The sequence below is a fragment of the Vespula pensylvanica genome, chromosome 10 (assembly GCF_014466175.1).
Source record: "Vespula pensylvanica isolate Volc-1 chromosome 10, ASM1446617v1, whole genome shotgun sequence".
In the NCBI taxonomy this organism is placed as follows: domain Eukaryota; kingdom Metazoa; phylum Arthropoda; class Insecta; order Hymenoptera; family Vespidae; genus Vespula; species Vespula pensylvanica.
Window position 1 is genome coordinate 6,081,330 of NC_057694.1, and position 7,900 is coordinate 6,089,229.

General features: G+C 30.9%; 1 long non-coding RNA gene across 2 annotated transcripts in view; it reads right to left on the reverse strand.

Moving 5' to 3' along the window:
• Window position 1: 1 nt before the first annotated feature.
• The window catches only part of LOC122632561, a 28,656-nt gene continuing 20,757 nt past the window's right edge, over window positions 2-7,900 (reverse strand). For both annotated transcript variants that reach the window (XR_006327892.1, XR_006327893.1), the window contains exons 3-6: window positions 2,559-2,722; window positions 1,869-2,048; window positions 1,466-1,776; window positions 2-1,023 (exon numbers count right to left, since the gene is read on the reverse strand). This is a non-coding gene — a long non-coding RNA (uncharacterized LOC122632561). The remainder of the gene's footprint in view (window positions 1,024-1,465; window positions 1,777-1,868; window positions 2,049-2,558; window positions 2,723-7,900) is intronic.

Consider the following 7,900-nt stretch of genomic DNA (forward strand, 5'->3'; position numbering starts at 1 on the left):
TTTTATCTTTTTCTTTTTCTATAAAGTCTCTCAACATATATCCTATATACTATTCTATATAATTAGACTATCTTATAACGTAATAAGGCTAAAATTGAAAGCACGTGTTACTTCTATCAAGGGACACTTTGCAGAAAGATGTATAAATGTCAAGTAAATACGTTTATATGTGTGTATGTATCTATGTATGTATATATACATATATATATACACACACACATTATGTAAACTTTTAAAATAATCTCTCGAATCTACACCATTAAAGAATACATATATCTTTCTTCTTTCAATTTCCAATTCTTTTTGTAATTTTTTATCTTGCCTGCTTTATCCGTCAATTTAAATAATAAATCAGCCGAGTTTCATCGATTCGAAAGAGACAGAACGAGAAAGAGAGAAAGAACTTTATAATTACTTAACACAAATCAATTGACGATGTAATGTGCATGCTTTATGAATCCTCTTTCTTTTTTCTTTCTTTCTTTCTTTCTTTCTATACAAAAGACTTCGACGCAAATTTTCACGTTTTGACATGATCGAATTATTCGAATTTATCTTCGATTGAATTTAAACATCGAAATAAACATAAAATTTTTAACATTCAACTTCGTTATATAACATCAAACAACAAATAATATCTTATGCTTTCGAAGAAATTTTCTAACGTTGAAAAGGAAGGAAAGAAAAGAAAAAAAGAAAGAAAACAATCTCGAACGAGTGTCCTACGATAAATGATTACTTTCACGAGAAAGATCATATATCGAAGGGGTGGTATGGCGAACTGATAATGTATACTTGTCGCAGAATAATAGAATTAATTAAAATTGTCTCGTTAAAATACCAATCAGAGAAAAAACTATCGATATAATTAACCTCGACTAATCGAATGAATCGTTAGACGTTGTTATCGAGATCGAGATCAAGATCGAGATCGAGATGTACATATACTCCTGTTGAATCAATTCCCTTATGTACAAACGATAGTGTCTGGTCGTGCGATTAAAATCTTCCCTCTTATGGTATCTGTCAGAAATTTAAAAACAAAAAAAAAAAAAAAAAGAAAAAGCAAATTTATTATCATATAAATACACTGTTGGATAAAGGTGTAATATTATCATATTACATATTACGTATCCTACATATGTAAATATAATATATGCACTAGGAAAGATATATAAATATCATATAACGATCTTAGAAACACGATACTTTGTTGTACGGACCAATCGTCGTAATAATATGTTTGATTCCTGGTCGATCATTCATAAAACAACCAAGAATATCAAACATATCTAACGAAAATTGGCATAGCATTTGTTCCAACGACCGATCACTTTCATTCTATTAAACTTCGATCATACTTACATGTTCTGTAATCGATTCTCATTATATATATAAATAAATAAATATATATATATATATAGATATAGATAAACATGTATATATGTATATATCGAATACTCACTCGAACAGAAAAAAAAACGATCCAGCAACGTTCCAATAATCATATTTCTTTCTTGTTTTCGTTGCCATTTAAACTCTCTCCTTCTCTTTAATTTTTCTTTTTCGTTCTCCAATATTACGATGATGTATTATCTCGGTGTATTTTATAAAAAAAAAAAAAAAATTATATATATATATATATATAAAATCATAATTAAACAGGCTGCATGTTTCATCTCCGCAAAGTGAATCGTCTCGTGACCGGTTGATGTTGGTTGAAAGTAAGGCACGTTGCGGTTCGGACAGGACGGATCTCACTTTTTGTTGATGCGCCTAAAATTTTAGATAAACGAATTCTTACAATTTTTTTTTTCTTACGTTTTGCTATGTAAAAAAAAAAAAAGAAAAAGAAAATAAAAACACACCTTCTTCATGATCGAAGATCGTTGGCTGCGTCTTTCTAGATCGATTAATCGATCGATCGATCGATCGATTTCATCCTGGCGTTTCAATGTCCCGTTTTTTTCCTTTCAGAAAGCTCGAAGGAATAGCGTTTAGTACATCACCATCGCCGTATATCTCCTCGTTTATCTGCTTTACGTAATCTGCAAAGCCAATTAAACCGGAACATTAAGCAATGAATACGAATGAATAATTAACGATATACAACTGTCACTACGATCATACGAAAAAGAAGATATGAAAGCCAATAATAACAGGCGAGTTGTATTCTAAGAGTTTTTCTCTCTCTCTCTCTCTCTCTTTCTCTCTCTCTCTCTCTCTTTTTTCCTATTAACAAGAGTTTTTTCAAAAGGAGAGAAAAACTATTCAAACATATATACATATATATATATATATATATATATATATATATATTCACGTATATAACTTATGTATGACAACGTAACAAAAAATAAAAAAAAAAATATTAAAAATAAAAATATTCTGAGAAATAAAAAATAGAGAAAGAGGAGAGAGAGAGAGAGAGAGAGATTACAAAGTTCTTGAGAGATGACACAGCTCGTTCTATTTTATTTGTTTTAATTTTTTTCGCCGTTGCCTCGCATATCTAATTATTTCTAATTACTCAAATAGAACCTAGCGTAATTACTCACGTTGATATGTCCTGCTCATCTCGTATAGGCGAGTTTTCTTTCGGTACGACGACCGTAGTACTCGACGACATATGTATATCCAGGACAGAATGGTAGTCATCGCAATTATCGAGGTCGGTCCGATGGTTTTATACACGTCATACAAATCTCCGTGTTTGTTCGTTCTATAAACCAAAATAAAATAAATATAGGTACGTTAATCTCACACACGCATATATGTACACACACATGTATATATACACATACACGTACACATATATCCATATGTACATTGGTAGCACGTACGTGTATATTTATTTAGTCGTCAAACGAATTGTACGCTTTAACGTAGAAACGAATGGATGAAAACGAGGATGAAAATGAAAAGAAATAGAATAAAACAAAAAAGTACAAAAGCAAAAAAAAAATATATATATATATATATATATATATATATATATATTGACAAATTTTCGTTCGATATCGTGCCGTTCTCACTTCTATCGATGAAACCACAATGACACCACTCTGTTCGTTTTTGCATTCAATAAAGTTCACTTAAGACTTTTCAAAAATATTTATTCCCACATGATTCATCGTAAATTATAATTACAAAAGTTTCACATCTGATTCGTCTCGTTTTCGCAATGTTTTCATTTCTATAAAATCCGTCTGTTAATCTAGAAATTTTTACGACGAGAGATATTTTTTCTTCGATACTTTCCAACGACATTATTAAATTTCAATATTTAATTGATATCTCGTTATAATATCGTGCAGTATATAAATTCATTTTGATAATGACTGATATGTAACACACGATTTACAAAAAAAAAAAAAAAGAAAAGAAAAAAAAATAAGCATCAGAAAGATATCAGATACGTAAACGAAAGAGAAAGAGAGATAGAAAGAACGGTCATATTTTTAATGTGATTTTAAGTTGCTCGTAAAATTATATTCTTCGAATGGTTAATAAAAAGAAAAAGAAGGAAAAGTAAATGAATAAAAAGAAAAACGAAAGAAAATTATCGTAGATAAGAAAATCTCCGTCACTGATATACACCTACTTATTTTACGCTAACTCGACATTCTTTTAACGTTTTAACGAAGTCGCGAACGAAAGAATAGATAAGTAATGTCTTTCAACTTATATATGTACATGTAATATATACATATGTATATTATCCATGCTTTATATATGTGTAATTTGTTTGAAGCGAGACATAAAATGTAACTTCGCCATTATAAAACTGAGATATCGTTGCCATCGAAACTAAAACTGATATCTCGCGGTACAGTCGAATATAAATATTTTTTTTTTCGTATTTTTTCTTTTTTTTTTTTTCGTATCTTTTTTTTTTCTTCTTTATTTTTTTCGATTCACCTGATATGAAGAGGTATGCGAATGAAATAAAAATAGATAGATAGGCAGATAGATAGATAGATAGATAGATAGATAGATAGATAGATAGATAGATATATAAAGAGAGAGAGAGACAGAAAAACACTCGGCATCGTTTTAATTTTCGTATGGGATCAAACATTTGAAAGTTGATACATGAAACCCTTTAACACGATTGGCCGGAATTTTGTATAGTACCACCGACCACGAGTAATCAAAAGCTTCGATCAAAGTGGTGAATGTTATAAAATAGTACAATTCTTTTTACTTTTTATTCGTTTTTTACGCTGATCTAAAGTCGGAAAATCGATAGAGAATGGATTGTATCTATAACAAAAAAAAAAAAAAGAAACTGAAGAAAAAAAAGAAAAAAGAGAGAGAGAGAGAGAGAGAATAGTTAATATCGAATTTGTGGAAAAAAGAAAAAAAATTTAGAAAGAAATGGATTAAAAACGGACTCGCACTTTTTAAGAGAGAAAACCACCAATGTGTATATATATATATATATTGTATCTATATATAAATATATCATCTGTCTTTTGTAATTTCTCTGTCATTCTTTATCTATTACACTATTTTCTGTGGTATGCCATTATATTCTCCACAAAGAATTTTTCTAACCGGACATATGTTGCATTCAAGTATTTTTTTTATTATTATTGTTATCATTATCATTGTTATTATTATTATTATATCACGGGATATAAGAGAAACGCTCTTGTTCTCCAATCTGATAAAAATATAATCCGGAAGGAGGAAACGAGATCGAACAAATATCTAAAAGACAAATGGATTAAATTTAATTTATTTTTTTCTTCTTCCTTTTCTTTTTCATATTGAAAAGAAAAATTGTATATCGCGTAATCTGTTAAATTTCCTTATCGATATTTCTCTCTCTTTTTCTTTCTCGACAATATGCAAATGGGACATTAATTTTTCTTAAACGAGATGGATCATCGATCCTAGAAAAGTACCGATGACGATGACACGTGTCTTTAACGAAGATTGGAAAATCGATCGAACGGTGTCGACACCGACAGCTTTACTTTTTTATTGGATGCCTAGAGAGAAAGATAAAGAGAAAAAAAGAAAGAAAGAGAGAGAGAGAGAGAGAGAAGCATCGATAACATCTTAGCCGACTACAAAAGGCTTCTTCGTGCTGTCGTTGGAAAATAACCACTCGGCATTTATCTTCATCCAAAGGGACACAAACGGAACTCAAATTTTAATATGCGCGAGAAAAGAGAGAACGAGAAAAAAGAGAAAAGAAAAATAAATAAATAAAGAAACAAAAAAGGCATGGAAAATAATAATGTTTCCCATATTCAAATGTATTCGAGTAAAAGAAACGATGTTATTTATTATACGAATTACTTCACAAATGAATTTTCAATATCTCTTTACTTCATATCCGCATATATATATATATATATATATATATATATATATGTGTGTGTGTGTGTGTGTGTATATATATGTACACACTTATATATTTGATTATGTCGAGGAAAATACATACGATTTAATATAACAAATAATCAATATAGATAATGCAATTGTTTCTTTTGTATATATATACACATATATGTATAGATGTATGTATGTTTCCGATAGAAATCAGAATTCTACGATTATTTCACGTATTTTCCATTTACGGAAACGTGACCCGTTTTACAAAGGCCAATAAGGATAATCCAAATGCCATTGGACCCCCCAAGGGGTCATTCAATTACGAGAAACGTTTTTTTTTTTTTTCAATCGTTCACGTGCTTTTCCTGTCTATACAAATACATATACGTACGCACAAATATTGTATATATATATTTATGTACTTACATACAACATGCATACATACATATATATATATATATGCATAGTATGTGCATATATGTATACATATAAGCTGGCTAGAAATGATAGCTAGGAAAAATATAAATCGGGACAAATAGGTCCTACGCCTATGTGCACTTCTACCCTTAAACGTTGCCAGGCAACGGCGATCCCTGACTGTGTCAAACTCGAGCGCAAGCAACCCCTACTACGTAACCATCCCTTCTCACGAAATCCTCTTTCTCTCTTTCTCTCTTTCTCTCTTTCGATCTAACCATCTATCTATCTATCTATCTCTTTCCCTCTCTCTTTCACACACACTCACACACAGATTCAAGACCATATGCGCAACTTATTCTCAGGCAATCGCAATGATGCAATATCTCGATTATCGTGCATGAGATCGGCGAATGTTGCGATTGAATATCTTATTTGATATCCAAAAAATATAAAATAAAAAAGAGGAAAGAACTCTCACGAATACACACGAATACATGTACGAGAATAATAGAAATAAAAGAAGTAAATGGCAAAAATTTTATACGTCATAAAATTTCGTAATTGTAATTGCAAATAATATATGGGGTTTCTACGTAAAAAAGGAAAGAGAACAAAACAAGAAAAAAATAAAAACGATACATATATACATAAATACGTAAATATATGTATATATATTCTCGATGTATGTAGATATATCTAACCGAAGTTACGCAAGCTTACAAATCCATCCTTCATCATGTAATTCATTAAGAACGAAAAAGTTGATGAAGTAACGAATTACGTGAGAAGTATCAAAACACACCCCCGATGGTCGATAATAAATCTCAGCAGTGGCTTCGAAAAGGGCAGAGATAGAGAGAGATAGAAAGAGAGAGAGAGAGAGAGAGAGAGAGAGAGAGTCTTAACCCGTCCTATTTATACGACGGGGGGAAAAGGTGGTGAACGAAGGGAAAGAGACGAGGGGGTTTCATGTGCCCGAGAGATTTCACTTTTATCCCTTCCGAAGTTTTCCCATGCGATAATAAATTCAACGGAAGTTTTCGCGAGGGAGACTTCCGTCGATAGATCGACATTTGCCTATACACGAGGAATATCGATATTTGGATTTATATTCTCTTTTTTTCTTTTCTACGCGTAAAATTTCCCAACGTAAACGAATCTCGAGTTTTGTCAAGGAATCTTTAGAAAAGAAGAGAAAAATAAAAGTAAAAAGAAAAATTAAAAAAAAAAAAAAAGAAAAGAAGAAGAAAAAGGAAAGAAAAGAAAAATATAGAGGAAGAAAGAAAAATGTCTTTAAATTCATTACGATCGACATACATATGTAACATACGTGTATAGTAACAAGTTTCCACGTGTCTCATTTAAATCAAATGCCAAGATCGTCAACGATGATCATCATCCATTAATTAACCGTCACACTTAACTCGGATCAAGTCGACAGTACAGAGAAATGTCAACCGATAATGAGAACGAGGAGGATTCGCTCGATTGCAACTGCAATGATCCGGCTAATGCTTCGACGTTTGTCTCTCTCACACTCTACCTACCTATCTATCTATCTATCTATCTATCTATCTATCTATCTATCTATCTATCTATCTATCTCTCATTCTCATCGAATTGCAGACATTTCTGTACGAACGATCGATTACCTTCCTACCAACGACATTCGCTCCTCTATCGATCGATTAAATATGAAAACAAGAAGGTCTCACGCAAACGACCATTTTGACGATTGATTAATTTTTTTCGTTGCTTCATTTCCACTTTCGAAAAACTCGAAAAACACGAAAGAAAAATGTCATATTAAGAATCAATTGACATTATCGCACTTTTATATCGTATAACTACGTGTACGTAGTACGTGTATGCGTGCCTTTTGGCCTATTTTGATAATTCGATTTATCTTTTCCAAATGTAAGTTATTAATTTAAATACGATATGTAATTACAAGCTTCTTTCTCTCTCTCTCTCTCTCTCTCTCTATCTCTATCTATTTTCCTTTTCAATTAATTTCAATCCAACGATCCTCGCTTCAAATCGACACAAACCAATCAAATTTTAATCGGTACTGATAAAATTTCAAATAAATAGAATCATTCGATAAGACAAAAAAAAAGAAAAAAAAAAA